General features: G+C 42.0%; 1 non-coding gene and 1 pseudogene across 1 annotated transcript; both read left to right on the forward strand.

Moving 5' to 3' along the window:
* Positions 1-7,682: 7,682 nt before the first annotated feature.
* Positions 7,683-7,766, forward strand: TRNAL-CAA (transfer RNA leucine (anticodon CAA)). The gene has a single exon. It is a non-coding gene; the product is annotated as a tRNA-Leu (tRNA).
* A 7,268-nt stretch (positions 7,767-15,034) lies between these two features.
* Positions 15,035-15,940, forward strand: LOC147433706 (uncharacterized; annotated as a pseudogene).
* Positions 15,941-21,672: the final 5,732 nt, after the last annotated feature.

Genomic DNA, 21,672 nt, shown 5'->3' on the forward strand with positions numbered 1-21,672 from the left:
GCTCCAATTCTCTCATTAGACAATGTGTCTAATTCCTGGATAGTAGATTCCGGGGCTTCATTCCATGCGACACCACACAAGCAACATTTCCAAGACTACACCAAAGGTAATTTTGGGTATGTATACTTGGGAGATGACGAAGCTTGTGAGATTGTCAGCAAAGGTATAGTTTTTGTCAGAACTACTAATGGAAATGAATGGAAGCTTAAAGATGTTAGGCATGTTCCTTCTATTCGCAAAAATTTGATCTGGGACACCTGTTTAGTACATAAGTGGCACACATGATGGCCTCAAGCCAAAAAGAATGCGGCAAAGCTTGACTTTTGACCATACATTGTGCCATTTCCGTAAGTGACATGTTTTTCCTCTTAGCAACACCATTTTGCTGAGGTGTATAAGGCACTGTACATTGGTGTTTTATCCCTCGACTAGCCAGAAATGCATTGAATTCATGAGACATATACTCCCCCCCTCGATCGGAATGCAGGGTGCCCATAGTACATTTTGAGACATTTCCAGCCATAGCCAGAAATTGTTTGAAGCACATAAAAACTTTGGACTTCTTTTTAAGCGAAAATACCCATGCATGCCTGGAGTAATCATCAATGAAAGTCACGAAGTACAGGTAATTGCCCAAGGACGGAGTTTGCATGGGCCCACAAACATCACTATGCACAAGCTGCAACCTGCATGTGGCCCTAACTGAACCATCCTTTGGAAACTTAGAACGCTGCATTTTACCCAGAATACAGCCTTCACAAACATGTTTGATAGGTGCTTCAAGAGGCGGCAAAGAAGCAACCATATTAGATTTCTGCAAACGCAGCAAACTGGCAAAATTCAGATGACCAAAACGTGCATGCCAAAGTTTTGCATCTGAAATAGCCCTTGAATCTGCAATAGCATTTGCAAAATTTTTTCCACACTTGTCATACAAAGTGAGCTTATACAGCCCACGGCACAAAAGCCCAGATGCAACAATTTCATCACCAAAACTGAGATCATGAACTGTACATCTGTCATCCACAAATTTGACTACAAGTCCAAGTCTTGCAAGTGCGGATACAGACAAGAGATTCTTCTTGATCCCAGGTACATAAAGTGCATCAACAAGTGTGAAGGAACTGCCATTAGCAGCAGTGAGCACAATCTTTCCAACTCCCTGAACTGGATAAGAGGCGTTGTTGGCACAAGTGACTGAATTCCCATGAGGGACAGACTCGAGAGAGGTAAACAATTCACGATGTGAGGTAATGTGCTTTGTAGCACCACTGTCGAAATACCACACATGTGAATCTGCAGCAACTGACAAGCATGCATCATGGACAGCAGGATTGTAAGTGCACTCTGCGCTAAAAGCCCATTCTGCATCAACATCAGCATCACAATCTCCTTTCACAGAAGACTCAACAATGGCTGCATTTGTAGTGGATCCAACATTTGCAGTGGAACCACCCTCTTTCTTCTTAGCCTCTTTGGCCTTCAACTTAGGACACGACTTGATCAAGTGATCATTGGCTTTACAATAATGGCAACGCATCTTCTTTTTGCCCTTATCACTAGAATTGCCAGACGAAGTGCTGCCAGCAGAAGCATTAGGAACATAAGTTTTGCCACTCGCAATTGCTATTACCACCCTTTCTTTGAGAAACAATAAAAGCTTGTTCAACTGCACACTGTCTACTCCTGTTTTTTTTGGAAAGTGACTCTTGCAATAGCAATGTGCATAATGCATCAAACTTGACAACTTCTGGATTTGCTTGGGTCATAAGTCTCCAAGTACTAGCAAAAGTCTGGTACGAATCTGGTAAGGCATCAAGAACATTCTGCACAAGGGAACTGTCTGAAATGACTTCACCTGCAGAAATAAGTTGCTCATTGATATCCTTGACAATAGCAAGGAAAGTGTCCATATCATCTTCCTCATGCATATTCTTCGACTCCAGCTCTTTACGCAGCAAAGCAATTTTAGCCTCATTGTGACTTGCATAAAGACCAACCAAAATATCCCAAGCCTGTTTTGCAAATTTTGCTGAACGGATGTGAGGAACAATGGTGCGCTTCACAAACAACGCAATCAATGCATGAGCCTGCGCATCCTTTACATCCCAATGAGCTTGTTCAACCCGTAGGAAAAACAACTCTAATAGAAATATTCCTTGTAGCAAGACCTGCAACATCCTCAAGATCGCCTACATCCTCAGAACCAGGACGTACATCAATGCCCTGCACAATATTCTAGACGCCCTTTGACACAAGAACATGTTGCATCATATAAGCCCACATAGGGTAGTTGTCCCCATCCAACCTGTCCTCAGCAGCAAACATCTTGAACACATCTGTGTTGTTGTTGTCAGCCATGGTAAATGCTGCACCTGATGTGAAAACTGTCCGAAAATAGGAGAAACGGAGCGGGAACAACACGTGCTATACAGCACAAACCGTAGAAGATTGTAAGGTGTCTGTTATGCAGAAAACGGCACTGACAAAAATTTTGCACAAAATGATGAAATTGCCTGTGTAGACCTGCCTATAGTGGAAACGGAGGCCGAAATGAGCCCGAATCAAAAATCTGAGCAGACCAAGCTCTATGAGCTTACCCGAAATATTTGTCGACCTGCGAACACTCGCCAAACCTCACTGAAATCGAAGAAAGTGAGCAGGCGTGTGTTGGAAAAGCTGGCGACTAAGCCCGGGAGGTTGCAACCTGCTCTAATACCAATTGTTGGAATTAGGGTTGCAGAGAAACACACACAGCTTGGAGAAGATGAAAGAAGCTCAAGGCACACAATCGAGAGTATGTTACTTAGTGTGCAATGGAAAGATGGATAGCCCTAGAGTGATGGGCGTATATACAATGCATGGGGGGAAAAACCTCCTAAAGAGAGAAAAAATGCCCCGGTGGTCCTAGTGTGTTCACACACATCACTACCTCATGTATATGGTAACACCTTTGCGAGACTTTTGGACGTTGTCCTTCCTTTTAGGCTCATTACGATCCTTATTTTCCATGCGCTTAAGGTTTCTCTTAGTCCCTTGTTAAAAGTTGATTCTTGAAGCCACCATGGTATGGTGTATGACGCAGATATGGTGCGAGGCCTTTGGGAGTTGACATACTCCACCATATCCTCAGATAACCCGCACAAAATTGTTATTTTTTCTCTCTAAAATTCATCTTTTTGTAGATAGTGGCTTTGAGATGTAAATCCCAAAACTTGTTTACATATTTGTGAGATTCATAGGGAGAGAGCTTCTAGATTTTCCATTCGGTGAGTACTTTGTCTTTGGCATCGCTAGCCAAAAACTGCTTCATGATGGAAGATCTTAAAGCTTTCGCATAGCTACATGACGTAGCTTAGAGGACTCCGTGAAGCCCTCATCTCCAAACGCCGCATCAAATTGTTGGATAAAGGCCAAGACTTTGTCCGTAGCACCAAAGGTGCCATCGTACGTAAGGAAAGAGATGTTCTTTCCTCCCTCTTTGAACTTTTTGATCTTGGACGACCTTTTCCAGGCGGCATAGGATTCCTCTGGCCTCTTCTCTTGGGCGGTTGGAGAGCTGCACCATCGCTTTCTTCAGAAGAGGAAGAGGATGAAGAACGTGGAGAAGAAGGGCAACCTCTTTCTCGCCTTTTTCTTCTCTTGTTTTCTCTCTTCCCTCTTTGAATTATAATGAAGGGGAGTATGCGATGGTCTTCTTCATTTAGGGGGGTGTTGGAGAGCACTTTTCCCACCGCCTTTGTGGAGCCATCTCCGCCGAGGTGGCAGGAAACTCACTTCGTTCTTGTTCTTTCGATGGGGGCTCTACCATTGAAACTTGGGTTCTCCTTTGAGAGGGCGATGCCTCATCAAGTAGTAAGTTTTTGAGCCCTTCGTACGGATCCTCCTCTTCTTCCCTTATCGGAGAGAGTCCTCTTTTGGAAGTCTCGTCAGGAGATTTCCTAGGTACTCTCTCTTCTTGGTGGGGAGTTTGGAGAATACCACGGGTGTGCAATTGCTATAGCACTTCACCTTGGAGGGATGGATTTCCCAGGGCTTGTTGAAGCCTAGAAACAAGATAGTTTATAAGCATAGAGAGATCATTAGTTGCTCTTTCATTAGCAAAATCAAAGATATCAACATTCATTTCAATATCTTTTAGATGTAAATTTTTACTTGTCCTAGTTGCTACTTCTCTTTACCTTCAAAGATAAGCACCCAAGCATCTATATCCGTGGCTCAAATATTATTAATTGCAAGGAATAGAAGAGAGGGTTCAACTGAGCTAAGACAACACCACTTCCTGTCAAGCTTCTAATAGCTCATTAATTCCCCATAGGACTCCATTATTAAGACCATAGCTCTTGATGGTATCCGCATTAACTGCATAAAGTAGACATACTTCAAGGATGAAAAATCCATATTCTACTTACTCTTTTGCAATTAATAACACCAACCATTTGTAGCAAGCTTGAGGACCTCTCTTCTTGAGCAAGAAAAGAGAAACCAATAGCTCTAATAATGTAACATTTAATGCACAAGTAACTTGTGTGTAGCAAAACATGATAACATATTGAGCATTTCATTAATTTTGAACAAGTTCCTGATGAGCATAGAGAGAGTACTTAATTTGAGAAATCAACATAGAAATTTACACCTAGCTAGTTTGGCAATGGCAAAAAGAGAGAGAAATAGAAATAGAACAATTGACAACAGTTGAGGACCGGATTTACATGGAGTCCGTCCTTCCTCCATGGTCCTTCCTTCAAAAAGGCTTTGTACTATAGCTTCTCCCATCAAAGGAGACTTTTGTACAATACAATCTTTGTGTTCCTTGACAAAACTCATTGGTGCAATGAAGATGGAAGCTTCATGCACCAAATTATGCTTGAAAAACACACCTAGTATCCCTAGCCTCAGCCCCAAGACCTCACACACCTTCAAATATGGTGAGAGCTAGCAGAGAATGAGGAAAGATTGAGAGGAAGAAGATGTATCTTACGAGAAAGAAGTATTCTCCTCACATATCACTCTAATAGCATAGCTTAGCTTAGTAATTAGCATGGTAGAGAAGATGAGCATGCCATTGAACCTTGGCTCTTGGTCTGATTTGCATTCCATAGCCAAGAGTTGTTGGTGTAGGCCTCTACTTCTTAATGCTTGGAGAAGGAGATGGAGTTCTTGCTCAACACATGAGTTATGTGTGTGTGTGTGTGTGTGTGTGTGTGTGTGTGTGTGTGTGTGTGTGTAGCAAAGTGAGTTAGTGTAAAAATGCCAACCTCTCTCTCTCTCTCTCTCTCTCTCTTGGTCGACCCCTCTTCCAAGAAGATCTTTCTAGCTTCCCATTGGTTCCTGCAAAGCTTAGCCAATAGGAATTAGGAAGCATAATTGATAGTCTTGTGACAAGTATCCCCCTTTCCCTTTTGTGAGAGCTTTAGGTAATTAAATAATTCATTTAAACTCTCATTGGACCTTTTTTAGTCTTCTGGCCAATAGGAATCAAGCTATTGGATGCTCATTGGACCCCTTGGTAGACTATCAATAGTCTTCTAGGGAGCTTAATTTCTATTGGTTCTTTTATCAAGCATTTTTAAATTGATTAGATTAATTTTACTCTACCCTAATTGTCATTGGTCCACCTCTATGGCCATCCAATAGGATTTGAGGGGAAATGGCAACTGGCCTACAAGCCTGCCATGTGTCCATTCTTCCCTTTGGGGAGAGCTTGGGAGTGTGCGTGTGTGTTTCTCTCTCTTCCCCTACCATTAGGGCTCGCCCCCTCTTGCCCAGGGATGTGAGAAGACTTTTAAGGCTTGCCATATCCATCCAATTTTTCCACCTTTGGCCATTGGACTTTTTAGTTAAATTTTTGGAACCTTAGCCTATGGAAGTCTTAATGGTGTGAGCCTTAGGTCTTTTAATCTCCATTGATGCACATTGCTCTTTTGCAGACTGCCCCCCTTTGGATCCCTATTTTCCCTCCTTTGGAGCCCTGCTGAGACCGGTCTAGCAGCCTTACCAATGTTCTAGCTTTTACTCCCGTAGTACTTCCCCATAAAGTTTAACATGAGAAAATCATTTGAGAGAATTAGATATTAGTTTTTATGACATAGTCTTAAGCATCCAAGCACAACACAAATCATGGAAATATATGTAATTAAACTTTGAGAGAAGATTTTCTGATAATGTTGTAACAAAATTTGGATGAAATAGACTACAATGATCCCTCACATAATTGAATAAGAGATTCATACTACCATCATGTTTAAAATCTAATCAAACCCAAATAGAGACGAAATCACATGGTTATAAGTAGAAATGTAAAGAGAGACAAAAAAAACAAAGAGTTGACATGGTATTGAGGGTCGGAATGGGTGACCCCCCCATAAGGACTTTTGTATTATAGAAGCTTACAATGAAGTTAAATACAATCATGATACACCATCTTGCCACCAAAAAGATGGCCTTTTCATCGTGCCAACATGATGACCTTCTTTGATCAATCCCACAGTTTTGGTCTTCTCTGACCAAAAACATATACTCATTGGAGAAGCAACATCTTCTTCCTCATCAACATCTCTTCTTCATCATATAGAAGCATCACATTAAAAAACACACAAAGCTCTTTAAAAAAAGTGCATGCTTCTCTCTAGAAGAGTTTTACTTACAGAGGTGATCCATGCACTGTTCAAATGCATGCCATGTTACTTCTCCATCGTCTTCTCTGTAATTGGCATGAATGATGGACGAGAAAAGATGCTCCTGCAAATAATGGTAGGCGTTGTTCAAACATGAAATGGACACCATAGATATGTAGAGCTCAAAGAGAGGTGACTTCTGACTACGTTGATGGACGGTTACTAGTTCCCCAAACCCAAGTGGTGTGGGGGCGGGTACCTCCCTTGCCCCTTCAACGTGTTGGAGTGGGACTCCCTAGTCTCAAAGGTAGAATTAGACACCAACACCTCGTTCTCCAAGGATGTGTGGATTGTGAAGCAAGGGAGATCGCCTAGTGTATCCAACCATTGTCGCGGGTCATAATCATTGATGGGGACCTGCTCCTTAGCCATGTCATTGATACATGCCTTTTTTTTGTATCTGCTTCGTAGACTAAGTGTTGAGGGAGGGGTGTCCGATGGCGGAGTCTAACTCATATTCCAGCCTGAACTGTTTGTTGCCATTCTCTGGGATGGTAACCCACATAGTATCATTGGAAAACTGCACTTCATGAAATTACGTCCTGCTCTTGACTGATTGAGAATAAGAGCTAGTAAATATCCTACGAAATATATTCTTCTCCAAATCCCCAGTCGTGAAGTGCTCTTGCATGCCGTAACCGGGTGGGAGCTATAAGTAGAGGAAAGCAACCCTCCACTTGTGTAGGCGCACTATCACAAAATCTAAATTGAATGTGATTCCTGAACCACTAGAGGCACGTACTCCACTACTCTAAGAGGCTTGATCTTATGCTGGTCTACCAAAGTGATAGTGAGTGGGGGAAGTCCTGGTGGTTGAGTGGTATCCTACGATATGTTCGCAACCAAAATGAGGAATGCGCCAACTATGCCCACGGGTAGTTGGTCCCATCTATTGTATTTTCAGTAGCCAATAGAGGAAAAATACCATTAATGTCTGTGGTGGGGAGAGGGGAGGGGGAGCACATACACAGATTCAACATTGTTTTGCTCGACACCTGACACCAAGTCAGGATGGCCGAGTGGTCTAAGGCGCCAGACTCAAGTTCTGGTTCTCGTGAGAGAGCGTGGGTTCAAATCCCACTTCTGACAGAGCTCTGATGTCTAGCGTGTATTGCAGCTGTCGTCCGAAGTGCACGAGCTGTTAGCTTTTGCCGAGCACAGCCAAAAAGACAAGGGAAAATTCCCAAAATACCCCTCATATTTTGTCAATAATTCCCAAAATGCCCTTCAAATTTTCCAAAATTCCCAAAATACCTCTGGTTGTGAGAGTAAATTTATCCAAAAATTAAAACAATTGTAGCTTTTTTTCATAAGAAGACTGATTGTCTATGAATACAAGATACTAAAACTAGAATTTGAGCTGGTTATGTAGGCTTTGCAGATGAATTGCTTCATTATTTTTAGACATAATTGTCTTTTTTTTGGGAGGTAATTTGTGACAGATTACATGCTAAGCACTAGAAAACGGATATACATTGTCAAAAACGAATAAAGATTAGGAAATAGTGAACAATCCAGCTAAAATAGATACAAGGGTATTTTGGGAATTTTTGAAATTTGAGGGGTATTTTGGGAATTTCCACAAATTAGAGGGGTATTTTGGTAATTTTCCCAAAAGACAACTTCAACCTTAGGCCTACCTAGTACAGTGCTCATTTGCAGTGGCTTTTTGTACATATCAAATCCACCCTTGTTGCAAGCGTGAGAGAGTCCTCTCATTCATTGGCTGCCTTGGAGAATATGCACATTTCATCGATATAGATTGCTTGCTCTACTCTCAATTGCGTTCACGTATTTAAGGTGTTATTATCCGATTGATCATAACTCCTATAGGAATCACAACCAAGGCTACTTTTTTATCTCTTGATGCCTTTGCACCACTGCCAGCAACATACATATGTCCACTATGACACCCAATGGAAATGATGCCCCTGATAGCTTGTGTGCTGATGATATGACTCCATGCTTCCTCTGATGCAAATCACGGCACCTTACCATTTCAACCAAACTTTCTTCATCCATCTCTCCCATCGTGCATAGGTTTGTTTGGTGACTTTCTTCCTTGCGGCCATTTCCTTGCCCTCATATCTACGAGTACATAAATTATAAATAGACAGTTCAATGGCACCTTGCTTACCTCCACGTCAAAGCCTAAACGGATTGATCTCAAAACCCGCCATGCCATCGGCCTCCAACTCTTCATAGGTATTGGAAATAGTGTAATAAGCATGTGTTGAACAAAAACCGTTGAGATAGGGAGAGCAAGGAAGAGAGGTACTATTTTGGAAATATCTACCATAACAGCAACCCATCCTTTGTATGCATGTTGAAAGGGGAAAAGAGGGGAGATGAGAGATCTTAAGCGGAAAACTCTTACTTTCTAATGCATGTATATGCAGTCAAGGGGAGTTGGCCTGGTGGTAAAGCTGAGGGGCTCCAAGCACACCCACTATGGTTCAACCTCTGAGACATGTGTGTGTGGGTGAGTGGGCGCAATCGCATAAAACTAGTCGAAGCGAAGCTTCGAACGGCTTTATTGAAAAAAAAAAGAAAGGTGATGGAGAGGTAGGGTCACTACCAAGATTAAAAGAAAAACTAAGGTGTAAGAGCTCCTTTAGTATCTGTCAATGCTCACTTATCTTTGGGTTTTTTTTTTTTGCAGAACTCACAATGGTGAGTATATTATATTAGCATAACCAAAAATTATCTGGTGAGTGCTTTGAACCAACTTATTTTTGTTAATGTTGCCATGACTTGCATTCCTTGCACCTTCTATGATTTCTTTCTGAATCTATAGAATGTGGATTTTCCTTTGCATACCATGCTTGTTTTGCATTGTCCTAAAGTAGTGTATTACTTTTATTCAAAAGGATTATAAAAACTACGCCTAATACAGAGATCAAAATATTTGCTTCCACTTATCCTTCCAAATAGTTTTCATGAAGCAGCAATCTAAAAAGCCTACAATTCACATGGACTAAGTCACTAATTTCAATTTGTTAAAGACTAAGGTAGGTCAATAGAAAGGGAGAAAAGGTGGTCATGGCTTGCAAGAACAATATCAATTCACAAAGGAGAGGAGCTGTTGAAGGCTCGAAAAGTGAACGGTAGCATTAGGCAAGTGATGCAACATTGGGTAGTGCCCAATGGCATTCAATGTCATAAATCCATGGAAGATAGGAATCTTAGTGGGCAATCCAATCCCAATAGTAGGCAAGTCTCTCACTGTGTCTTTGTATGTACCCAAGGGATTTAGACTATATAAAAAAGGGAATGCTACCTGCGAGCGAACAGTTTTGGAAAAACCCCTATTTACGACATTGGACTCAAGTGACTTCACATGATAAGGTGAATCAAAGAGAGAACCTTTTAGCAAAATGAAATATTTATAACCAATTTATTTACAAGCGACATGGTTTCCAAGAAGAATGTTGAGATGTCAAGCTCAACATGTACTACTCTTGGATGACTATCACTGACTGTCATCATCAATGGTGTGCCTTGGTGGATATATATATCTCTGCCAGTGATACTATAGTTGGATTACACCAACTAATTGGTCTACCTACAGAAGTGTTAACACACTTAACAATCCATCCCAGTCACTAACACTTCACACTCGACCATTGTACTAGTTTTCTCTTATGTTGTACTTTTCCATTTTATGCTTTGTGTAACATTTAATGGCCTACTAACATGTGTGTAGCAGAAAATAGCATGAACATAGTGAGCATTTCATTAGAATAGATTCCTAATGAGAATAACAAGAGTGCTTGGGTGGAGAGAGCAACAAAAAGGTATAACACCTAGTAAGATAGCATGAACAATACTTCAAAAGAGAGAGAAATTAATCTATTGACAACAGTTGAGGACCGGATTTAGACGGAGCCGGTCCCCCCTCCAAAAGGCTTTGTATTATGGTTTCTCCCATCAAGAGAGACATTTTACAATACAATTCTTTGTGTTCCTTCAATACTAGCTAGTGCAATGAAGATGGAAACTTCAAGCACTAAGCAAAACACTTATAAAACACAACATCGATTCCCTCACGGTCTCAGACCCAAGACCTCACACACCTTCGAAGATGTTGAGAGCTAGTGGGGTATGAGAGTAGATTGAGAGGAAGAATGAGTAGTCTTATGAGAAAGATGTACATCTCCTCACATAATCACTCATATTAGCATAGTTTAGCTTAGTAATTAGCGTGGTAAGGAGATGAGCATGCATTGAAGCTTGGCTCTTGGTTGGATTCACATCACAAAGCCAAGAGTTGTTGGTGTAGGCCTCCCTTCTCACAAGCTTGGAGTAGGTGATAAGCTTTCCATTAAAGCTTGAGAAGGAGAGAGAGAGAGAGTCTCCTTACTCCACACATGGACTAGTGTGAGTGTGTATGCAATAATGCCTTGAGAAAATCAGCCCGCCCCCTCTCTCTTGGTCGACCCCTCTTGCTATTTGCTCATGCCCACACCCTATTGGACCTCTTCAGGCTTAGCCAATGGAATTTCAAGAGCATAAGTGATAGCCTTCTGGCAAGTGTCCCCGTTTCTTGTTTTGTGAGAGCTTTAGGTGATTATTTAATGCAACTAAACTCTCATTGGACCCCTTTGTCTCCTGGCCAATAGGAATCAAGCAAGCCATTGGGCTGCTAAATGCTCATTGGACCCCTTGGGAGACTGTCCAATAGTCTTCTAGAGAGCTTAATTCTTATTGGTTTTTTAACTAACTATTTTTAAATTAATTAAACTAAATCTACTCTAACCTAATTCTCATTGGTCCACCTCCATGGCCATCCAATAGGATTTGAGTGCACCTTGTGGGCATCTGGGCTAGGGAGCTCACATGTGTCCCTCATTCCCTGTGTGTGTGTGTGTGTGTGTTTCTCTCTCATCCCCTTACTTGCAAGGCTCTCCCCCTCCTATGTAGGAGCCATGAAGACTTTTTGGTACACACACAAAGCATCCAATTTTCCTAGTGTTTTACCTTTGGACACAACCTTTGAATTTTGGAACCTTAGCATTTTAGAAGTCTTAATAGGTTGAACCTTAGGGTCTTTTAAGCCCATTGTTGCACATTGCTCTTTTGGAGATGGCCCCCCTTTGGATCACTATTTTCCCTCCTTTGGATCCCTAATGTGGCCGGTCTACCAGGTTAACCAATATTCTAGCTTTTTCTCCCCTGGCACTTCCCCATATTAAACGATCAGTTTAACATGAGAAAATCATTTAGGAGAATTAGATATTAGTTATTATGACATTACCTCTCTCTTGAAATCAGACTCGTCCTCGACTATGGGGTAGAGAAGATAAATCCTATTCATTAGTCCTTTTTCTAGCGATTAGAGGATCCCTATGTTACCCTACGACATCGTTCCAGAATGGATGATTAGTCCATTTGGCGCTTGAGAGCCTAAGCTGCCCCACAAGCATGTCTGCACATTAGTCCTATCAATCTTCCATAGTAGAGCGACAAGCTCTACTTGGTGTTTGCAAGACGCCGTCTCCGCAAACTTGATCTAAGCATGCATAATACTTCATATTTGTGCACAATAAAGAAAAAGAGAGTCTTATAAGACAAAAACTGTGTTGATTTTAAACATTTGTACATTTGCTTACTCTAGGAAAACATTGTAAGCATTGACAAGGTTTAGGTTATCCTTCAATTGTATGCCTTGCTTCTATCTAGCATCTTCAAAAGGATAATTCTTAAACTTAATAAGATATCGTTGGATAGTCTTACCACCTCTTAGTACCTTGTCTTCATTTCAGAGAATGGACTCGGGCTGCATCACCTCTTCTTTGTCCTCGATCTCCGGTGGGTCTTCAATAGTTGGTTGTTGAGGTGGCTCTCCTTTGTAGGGCTTTAATAGGCTCACATGAAAAGCATTGTGTATGAGTCGATGGCTGGGCAACTTGAGTTGATAGGCCATCTCATTGATTGGCCTAGGAAGTTGGAAGGGACCATAGTATCTTTTTGCTAATTTAGCATAGTACTTTTGGTGTCCCGTAGGATTCTTGCCCGTAGTGTGCCTTAATCGGGCCTTGGGAAATTTGAGTAAGACCCAATCATTTTCTTTAAAGGCTTGGGATCTTCTGTGCTTGTTAGCAGCAGCCTTTGGCTTTGCTGTGAGATAGAGATGGAATCCTTAATATTTTGGAAAGATTCTTGTAGGTCTCGGCTATATTCATCTGCAGCGAAGATCTTCCCGTGTACCTTAAGTAGCAAGGGACTTTTTGATCTTCCCTCAATTACCTCAAAAGGTGCTTTTCCCGTTGTTGTGCCGTGGCACGTACATAGTGTGAAATTAAAAAAATTCACCTCACTTTTTACACTTCTCCATGCATGGAAAGAAAAGCAATAATGTACATATTGTGATATATACTAAAACAATTTCTGCAATCGCTATCACGTACATACTTATTCAGGGAATCATGGCCCTGGATGTGGTGTCTTTGAGTGCTTTCATACTTGATAAGATGCTTAATTTGGTTTGATAGTGTACATATTCCAAGTGTTTCATGGTGGCATACTCATCTCGCCTACAAAGACAAATGCTGGTAAAAACTGCAAAAAATAGCAGCTAATAGGCGCTGTCTTACATGGAAAATGACCCAAATTGATATGTTGATAAAAAATGATGCTTATCTATGCTTTTTATGCTTATGCAAGTGATCCCACAAATTTAGGGAATTTTTTGACTCCGTTTGGGATTTTTTGCATCAAAAATGGTAATTTTTTTGGGTAAAAAATGAGCTGAAAATGGCCTAGTTTTGGTCCAAAGTGGAAAAATGGCCTAAAAATTGACACATCACCTGAAAATGCTGTGGGTAAGAGATAGGGTGATTTTTACAAAAGAAAAAACAGCAATTTTGCTCTACTGTGCAATAGCTTCCATGGTTGCCCAATCTATGTGTGCTGGAGTCGCGCCTCTGCAATCTTGTATCTGAGCCTATGAGGGAGTGAATTAGGGTTTCCCCTTATCAAAATGGTGTGTGGGCTTCAATATAGAAGCTCTTAAATCTCTGCAAAATTAGAAAATGGTCGCCAAAAAGGTGGAAGCTCGAGTATTCCTTTCAACTGTTTGAAGTTACGACTATGTAATTGGGGGCGAGGCTACATGATACCATGAAAGAGGTTTGGGTTTTGATTGAGATTTGTGCTTGTATGAGCATTGAGTTTTCATGGATGAAAATTTAGTGTTTTTCAATGGTCTTTTTAAGTGATATTGAATGTGATTTGGTGATCCTCTCATCATAATCTCAACTACGAAAACAAGCAATTTCCAAGCATGATAGGAAAGAGGGTTTGTGACTTTACTGTCACAAACGCTCGTAGATTTTTAGTCACTCTAGAAAGAGGGTTGGTGATTCTCCACAAATGCTTTTCACAAAAGTGTTTGTGACTCTCATCACGAACTCTCATAGCTAGAGGTTTGCACCTTCCCAGCTAGACCGCACACATTCCGACATTTCTCGTGAACCCGATGTGAAGTGGCTGGGTGAGAATTTGTGATGATATAAAGCTATGTGTACATGATGTTATTCTAGCAAGGGATTGCAAATATAGAGTCAAATAAATTTTTTTAAACCAAAGTGATGGAGATGGAAGAAGCAGTAAGGATTGCATTGAGTGCAGTGTATGAGAAATGTAATGTCTTTGAGGGTTATGACCCAAGAGGATTTCTTGAGTGCTACACAATGGAGATGAAGGCTCAAGGGGTTCTTGAAAGATTGATGATTATGTCCTTTCAACACTTAGTGGCTCCAAATTTCTATCAGCAAGTACAAGAGATTGCAAAGGAATGTGGAGACAACTGGGATGCTTTTTCAAATGCTTTTACACAAGAAACCTTGGGCTTTATGGAATGGGAAATGAAGTGCATTGATTTTACAAAAGTAGATGTTTTGCAGGATGTTGAAAGTAACAAATTGATACAAGTACCATGCTATACAATTGATCGCAATCAAATTCATGAAAAGCAGGAATCTATAATAGATGAGTGCCTTCAACAACAGGACAAAACATTGTTACATGCAAAAGATGAGGATGTAGTCAAAGCTATTTATGCAAAACTTGGTGTTTCAGTTTTGGCACATGAGAATTGTGCTTCCCTGTGTGATGCTATGGAGTTTACACATAGATGTATGGTCGAAGATACTATGGATGGCACTCAATCTGCAAAAGATGCTTATGTGAGATCAATTTCTATTGGGGATTCACTGGAAGGGATTCCTTTTTGTGATGGTTACAGTGATTTTGGTGAATTGGTTATTGAAAAATTGTCATGTTGTGAAGAAAAGGATGATAAAGATGTTGTAAAGCATGTGGTAGAGCATGGATTTAGCCAAGGACATGTAAATATGCAAAACGATATGACCCATGATGACATAGAGTATTCTAAGTTTGGAAGTTCATGCTTCAAAGAGGTTCACAAATCTCCAAATGAAGATAATACTTTTTGTGATGCCAATGCTCTTCAATGTGATACATATGCTTGTGGATTGCAGGATGAGATGTATTTCAAAGTTGTAGGCTCTTGTTTGGAGGGGGTGCAAGTTGATATGCAACCACCCACTCCTACCAATGACTGGAAGGGTTATGATGATGAAATGGAAAAAGAGTTGACTTCTATCTTTGTGAAGCATGCTAATATTTGTGAGATTGAAGTACAAAGGTACTTGAAAGAAGGTGTGATGGTAGAGAAAAAGTGTGAAGAAAATATGGCCTATATGCATACCACATACGATGAGGATCCACTGCTACATGGGATATGCTCGCAAGAGGGTCCCAACGAAGAGGATCTTATGTATCTTTTGGATGAAGCTTTAGATGGTTTCCATGCCACATGCAACAAGGGTTCTAAAAGATATCAATCATGTCATGAAATGGGACAACAACAATAGGAGGACCTGAAGCTTATGGCTCTTTTAGATGATGCTTTGGAGGAATTTCAAGCTCCTTATGATAGGGGTTTCCAAAAGTATGATGAGGTGTGTGACCTACATAAAGAAGGAGATGAGCATGAGGTAGATCTTATGATATTCTTAGATGAGGTTTTACATGATTTCATGCCTATAAGAGAAGTTATGCATGTAGCTTATGAGGCACCAAATGAGGTAATGGATAATATGGATCTTGATGATTCAGGGATGCATGCTAAATTTTTTGATACCAGACGGTGTCGGGGGATATGTGTTCGCTACGTGAGCCGGGGGCCTTTGGCTGTCGGAGGTGTGAAAGAGAGAGAACAAGAACAACAAATGTAACTGAATCTGAAAATCACCATAATCATCAATTAATTGATTAACGCTTGAGTACAACTTAATCCTTAGCCAAGGTGGGCTGTTAGCAGCACCGTCACTTGGATCATCTGCTAACTAGGAGCTTAAGCTTCCGTTTACAAGATTAATCGGGCCGTTAACGACACCGGACTTAACAAAATGCTTAATCAACTTCGGACTGATGTTGGTGATGGAAATTTTCTTATGTCGCTTTATCTGCTTCAAATACCTCGCGGATTCTGCAAGTTTCAATTCAGTTCACTGCCTCGATCATCAAGCTTCAATTTTGCCAATTATTCCGTAGCTTCCTGCTCCTTATGCTTTGCACTGGCTTAATGGCCACTCACAGCTTTTAACTTCTTCTTGCTCTTCAATTGCTATCTGATGCTTTAACCCTTGCTTTGCCTGCCTCGTGCTTTTCACTTGCCTTCTTAATCATGGTTGCTCATCTTATGCTCAAAGAGAGAGAGAATTTCATGCTTGCTTATGTTGAGAGAGATCCTTGGTTTTGCTTCTCAAGCACGAGAGCGAGAGACTTCCTTTTTGCTTTGCCCTTGTTCTTAGGCTCATTTGAGAAGTAGCCTGTATCCTGCTGCAAATCCTCCCTTGCCGGCTTTGCTAGCCGAGGTCTCCTTCTCCTCTTTTGTTAACTCCCTTCACGCCTCTTGCCGAGCTCACCTCACTTTTCCGGCCTCTTTCTCTAGTATAAGTCTCGACTCCTTCTTCTTTCCCCTTCTCTAGCATGGATCCTTGGAGAGAGAGAGAGAGAGAGAGGCGGGGGGGGGGGGGGGGGGGGGGGGGGGGGGGGGGGGGCTTTGCCTTCTCCAACCTTGCTTTGAGGATGAGAGCGAGAGAGAGGGAGCTCTTCCCTCCTTGCCCTCCGACTCCTTTCCGCCTTCCTCTTCTTCGCCTTGCTAAGCTTTGGTTGCCCTCCTCAGTTCTCATTGGCCCCCTCCCTTCCTCAAGCTCGTTTTTCTTGCAATACCCCTCATGAAAAAGGAGTCCCCTATTATTAGCATTCCCTCTCCCTTAGCAACGACGGCGCCGTCGTTTCTAGGGAGGCATAAAAATCCCCTCCTACTGACATGGCACCGTTTCGGACTTGCACAAAATGCGTCGCCACTGATCTCAAATGGAGCGCCCTCGCTAGCCCCGGAAAATACGCTTCTTGGCCGAGCTCATCCGATCACTGTGCTAGCCAACGAGAGTTCTGATCTCCACCCTGCGCTCCTCTCCCGCTGCTCGCCATCTCCATGCCGTTTTTAAAATTTATTTTCCCTTTCCAATTTGCCGTTAATTCCTCAAGTGGGCGACCTCTAGTGGCGGGCACCCTTTGTGAATATGGACGGCTAAGGTAATTTGGCTTATGGGCAGGCAAAGCTTCATTGTCCGCGTCCAATGCCCTAATTCTTTGGTTGCCTTTGGGCGGCCTTCTCAAGTTTTTGGGTGGCCTTTGAAGCCAGGCAACCTTCTCAAGTCGGGCAACCTTTTAACGGGCACCGAATTAATTATACATAACCAGGGCATTGCTAAGCATTTCATCTCCTCCAACAATCCTTCACTAACCATATCATCGTGAATTTTATTGTCCAGACCATCATCTCAATTAATGCCACAATTACCTAGTTCAGTAGCACGCCGACGATTGTCATCGGCCTCAAACCCTTTTTTCTGATCAAGTCGGACTTTGCCTGACGAGCCGTAAATCCCTGTAAACCTCTCGAGCTACATAAAATGTATACTAACCTTGCTGAGGCTATACAAATCCTAGATAACACTCCGTCCGAGCCGACTTGACTGACTGGTACGGAGCCGGCCCCCTGTGAATATTGAACGGCTCATATCTTGGCAACCGGGACCCCGATCACTGATGAGAGCGAGAGAGAGGGAGCTCTTCCCTCCTTGCCCTCCGACTCCTTTCCGCCTTCCTCTTCTTCGCCTTGCTAAGCTTTGGTTGCCCTCCTCAGTTCTCATTGGCCCCCTCCCTTCCTCAAGCTCGTTTTTCTTGCAATACCCCTCATGAAAAAGGAGTCCCCTATTATTAGCATTCCCTCTCCCTTAGCAACGACGGCGCCGTCGTTTCTAGGGAGGCATAAAAATCCCCTCCTACTGACATGGCACCATTTCGGACTTGCACAAAATGCGTCACCACTGATCTCAAATGGAGCGCCCTCGCCAGCCCCGGAAAATACGCTTCTTGTCCGAGCTCATCCGATCACTGTGCTAGCCAACGAGAGTTCTGATCTCCACCCTGCGCTCCTCTCCCGCTACTCGCCATCTCCATGCCGTTTTTAAAATTTATTTTCCCTTTCCAATTTGCCGTTAATTCCTCAAGTGGGCGACCTCTAGTGGCGGGCACCCTTTGTGAATATGGACGGCTAAGGTAATTTGGCTTATGGGCGGGCAAAGCTTCATTGTCCGCGTCCAATGCCCTAATTCTTTGGTTGCCTTTGGGCGGCCTTCTCAAGTTTTTGGGTGGCCTTTGAAGCCAGGCAACCTTCTCAAGTCGGGCAACCTTTTAACGGGCACCGAATTAATTATACATAACCAGGGCATTGCTAAGCATTTCATCTCCTCCAACAATCCTTCACTAACCATATCATCGTGAATTTTATTGTCCAGACCATCATCTCAATTAATGCCACAATTACCTAGTTCAGTAGCACGCCGACGATTGTCATCGGCCTCAAACCCTTTTTTCTGATCAAGTCGGACTTTGCCTGACGAGCCGTAAATCCCTGTAAACCTCTCGAGCTACATAAAATGTATACTAACCCTGCTGAGGCTATAAAAATCCTAGATAACACTCCGTCCGAGCCGACTTGACTGACTGGTACGGAGCCGGCCCCCTGTGAATATTGAACGGCTCATATCTTGGCAACCGGGACCCCGATCACTGATCTGAAAAGATCGAGGTGCTCCAGAAAGTGAGCACTTCAGGTCCCGTGTATTCATTTCATTTCTATCACCTCAAGTGCAGTTGCCCAATCCGGTATGGATCTGCAATCGACTTAGACATTAAACTGCCATAACTTCCTCATCGTAGCTCCAATCGACGAGCCGTAAAGATAGGCTGGTAGAGCACTTCAAGCACTGCTGTTTTAGATCATAATCTCTCATTTGTTCCCACTTCAAGCATAGTCATTTTTGGAATAATTAAGGCATGTGTTGGCCCTTTTAAGCCGCATCTGGCATACATTAATCACTAAACTTGGCCTATTAACAAGCCTTGATCACTGACCATTAAATGTGTAGGCTAATAAGCTTGATCTACATCTTCTTGGAATATTTCTTAGCATGGGAGCGGAGCTCCACGACATCCACCCCCTTTGAACCTGCACAGCCTCCGGTCTGTGCCAACAGCACTGCAATCTGCATCTGCTACAGGTACCTTAAGCTCCTTACCATCATCAGACTCACTTAACTGGTAAACCTATGAAAAATAAAGTAAGGCTTACATCCTATCATCAATGTTCTAACTTAATCAGTAGGTAGCTGCCCATCAAAAATCTCTGAACCGTATCTGCCGTATCTTCAAAGCATTCAATTATGGATAACTTGTTTAGTGAACCCCCTGCCAAACTCAAGTGCTCCAGTTAATGATGCAGACGGCTTGACCATTAAGCTCTCTTAAGGGAACCCTGTCAAGCTCAAGTATGCCTTACTCTGTTTGCACACAGAATGGCCGTCAAGTCCTTTACTTCAAGTTGTGTTAGCAAAACCAACTCAAAAAATGTGAAGATACTTCATCAATTGTCCAAAGAAGTCAAATGGAAGCCAGCCATGTAATCTTATTGAATGCATAACCAAAACTCTCCTGACTCAACGTAAATCTAGAAAACAAAACTTTGTACCATGCAACCTGCTACATCAGATAGCTGGTACTCTTCAAATATGTACAACTGACACTTTAGTAGCCCCCGAGATCAAACGGGAACCTAATCATCTGTCCCAGTGTGAGCATTCCTTTAAAAAAAATTGCACCATCCTCCAGGATCATAGGGAAAATACAAGAATTTCCAATTATTATAGCATAAACATACATTAACCCACAAATATTCATGGAAACCGTCTGGATCATATGGCATATAAGTGCATTTCCCTGGACCATGCATATATCTGTCACCTCCTGGATCAAAAGCTAGCTCAAAATCCCCTACATCATAGGGTAACATCAGATTCCATATAGCATCAGGTAGCATCAGATACTGCCATATTCCCTGTGCAACTGGCTCATCCAATTGTTGGTCATCATTCAAAGGTAAAAGCATTGGCAGTGCACCTTCACTCTCACCTAGTATTGGAATCCCAATCATGCATATCTGAATACATCAAGTCTCTGGAAAAACTTTCTTCATTAGGCTCAAAAGATGTATTTGAAAACAATTCTCTATCTCATAGAGGCTCAAAATCAAGTAGTGCATCATCTAACAACTGCATCACATCATCATCGACTGCATCTGAACAAACTTTCTCATGCATGAATATAGATTGATCGGTATCCTTAGCATCCGTGTTTGATAACCCTTCTAAAGCTTCGTCCAATAAGCACATAAGATCTAGGTCCACCGCTAGAGAAGGTTCCTCCATCTTGCACATCTCAAGTTGCTGTAAACTAAGATTTCCACATATGACATGCATACTAAACACATCTGTAGTAAACTGCTCTTCAAGTCTTGCACCCTCATCCAAATATCTTTGCACTTCTGTAGCACAAAGTTCAACATGCACATTGAAAATTTCATCTACTCCCCTGTCTGTATCTTCGGCACAATGAAACCAATTATATTCATCAACAAGAGATTGCACTTTGCTATGCACCCCCTCTGAATCAGCATCATCAAGTTCATGATCATCTTGCCATAGTGTGAGTCCTGTGTCACAAATTCTTGATAGAGAAGAAGTTTGTTCCCTCTCTAATTCACCATCATCAAATTCAAGATCAGTCTGCCAGATCGGTAGCCCTAGGTCACAGAAGGTTTTTAAAGAAGGAGTTTGCACCCCCTCTGATTCATTATCATCACATTCAAGACCAATTTTCCACTTTTGTAGATGTGCTTCACAAAAACTTGTCAATGAAGGAGTCTGCACCCCCTCCGATTCATTATCATCACATTCAAGACCAATTTTCCACTTTTGTAGATGTGCTTCACAAAAACTTGTCAATGAAGGAGTCTGCACCCCCTCTGAATTAAGCACATACTCTTGCTTAGCCAAATCTTCAAAATCTGGTATATCCAAATTTGGTAAATCTGGTATACCAAAATCCATGATCCTACTGCTCTCAACTGCAACCTTGCTTTGACCTATAACATCTGTATCATTAATCAACTCTTTGGCAAAACCTGTACCAGTATCATCAATCACCTCTATGGCTGTACCAGAAAAATTTTTCTATGATTCTGAGTCAGTAGTAGCAAACGTATCAGTTGTAACTGAATCTTCCCGCATGTCTACTTGAATATGGCTGCACTCATTCACCTGCACAATTTCTTCGTGAGCTTTTGCCACTTTGTTGTTTTGATCCCCTGATTTCTTTTCCTCTTGTACTACAGGTATATGTTCTTTGAAAAATTCACCCTGTGTAGTTTGAGACTGTAGAGACTCACCCTCAAGGACTTCTACTTCATGCAAGGCATCTGCAAACCCCAGCTTTTCATATACAGCATTGACTATGTCTTCATCATTAGCCTGTAAGAAGGTAGCATCCTGCACAA

This window comes from Adiantum capillus-veneris, chromosome 19 (genome assembly GCF_014529385.1).
Source record: "Adiantum capillus-veneris isolate H3 chromosome 19, ASM1452938v2, whole genome shotgun sequence".
NCBI classification, from domain to species: Eukaryota; Viridiplantae; Streptophyta; class Polypodiopsida; order Polypodiales; family Pteridaceae; genus Adiantum; species Adiantum capillus-veneris.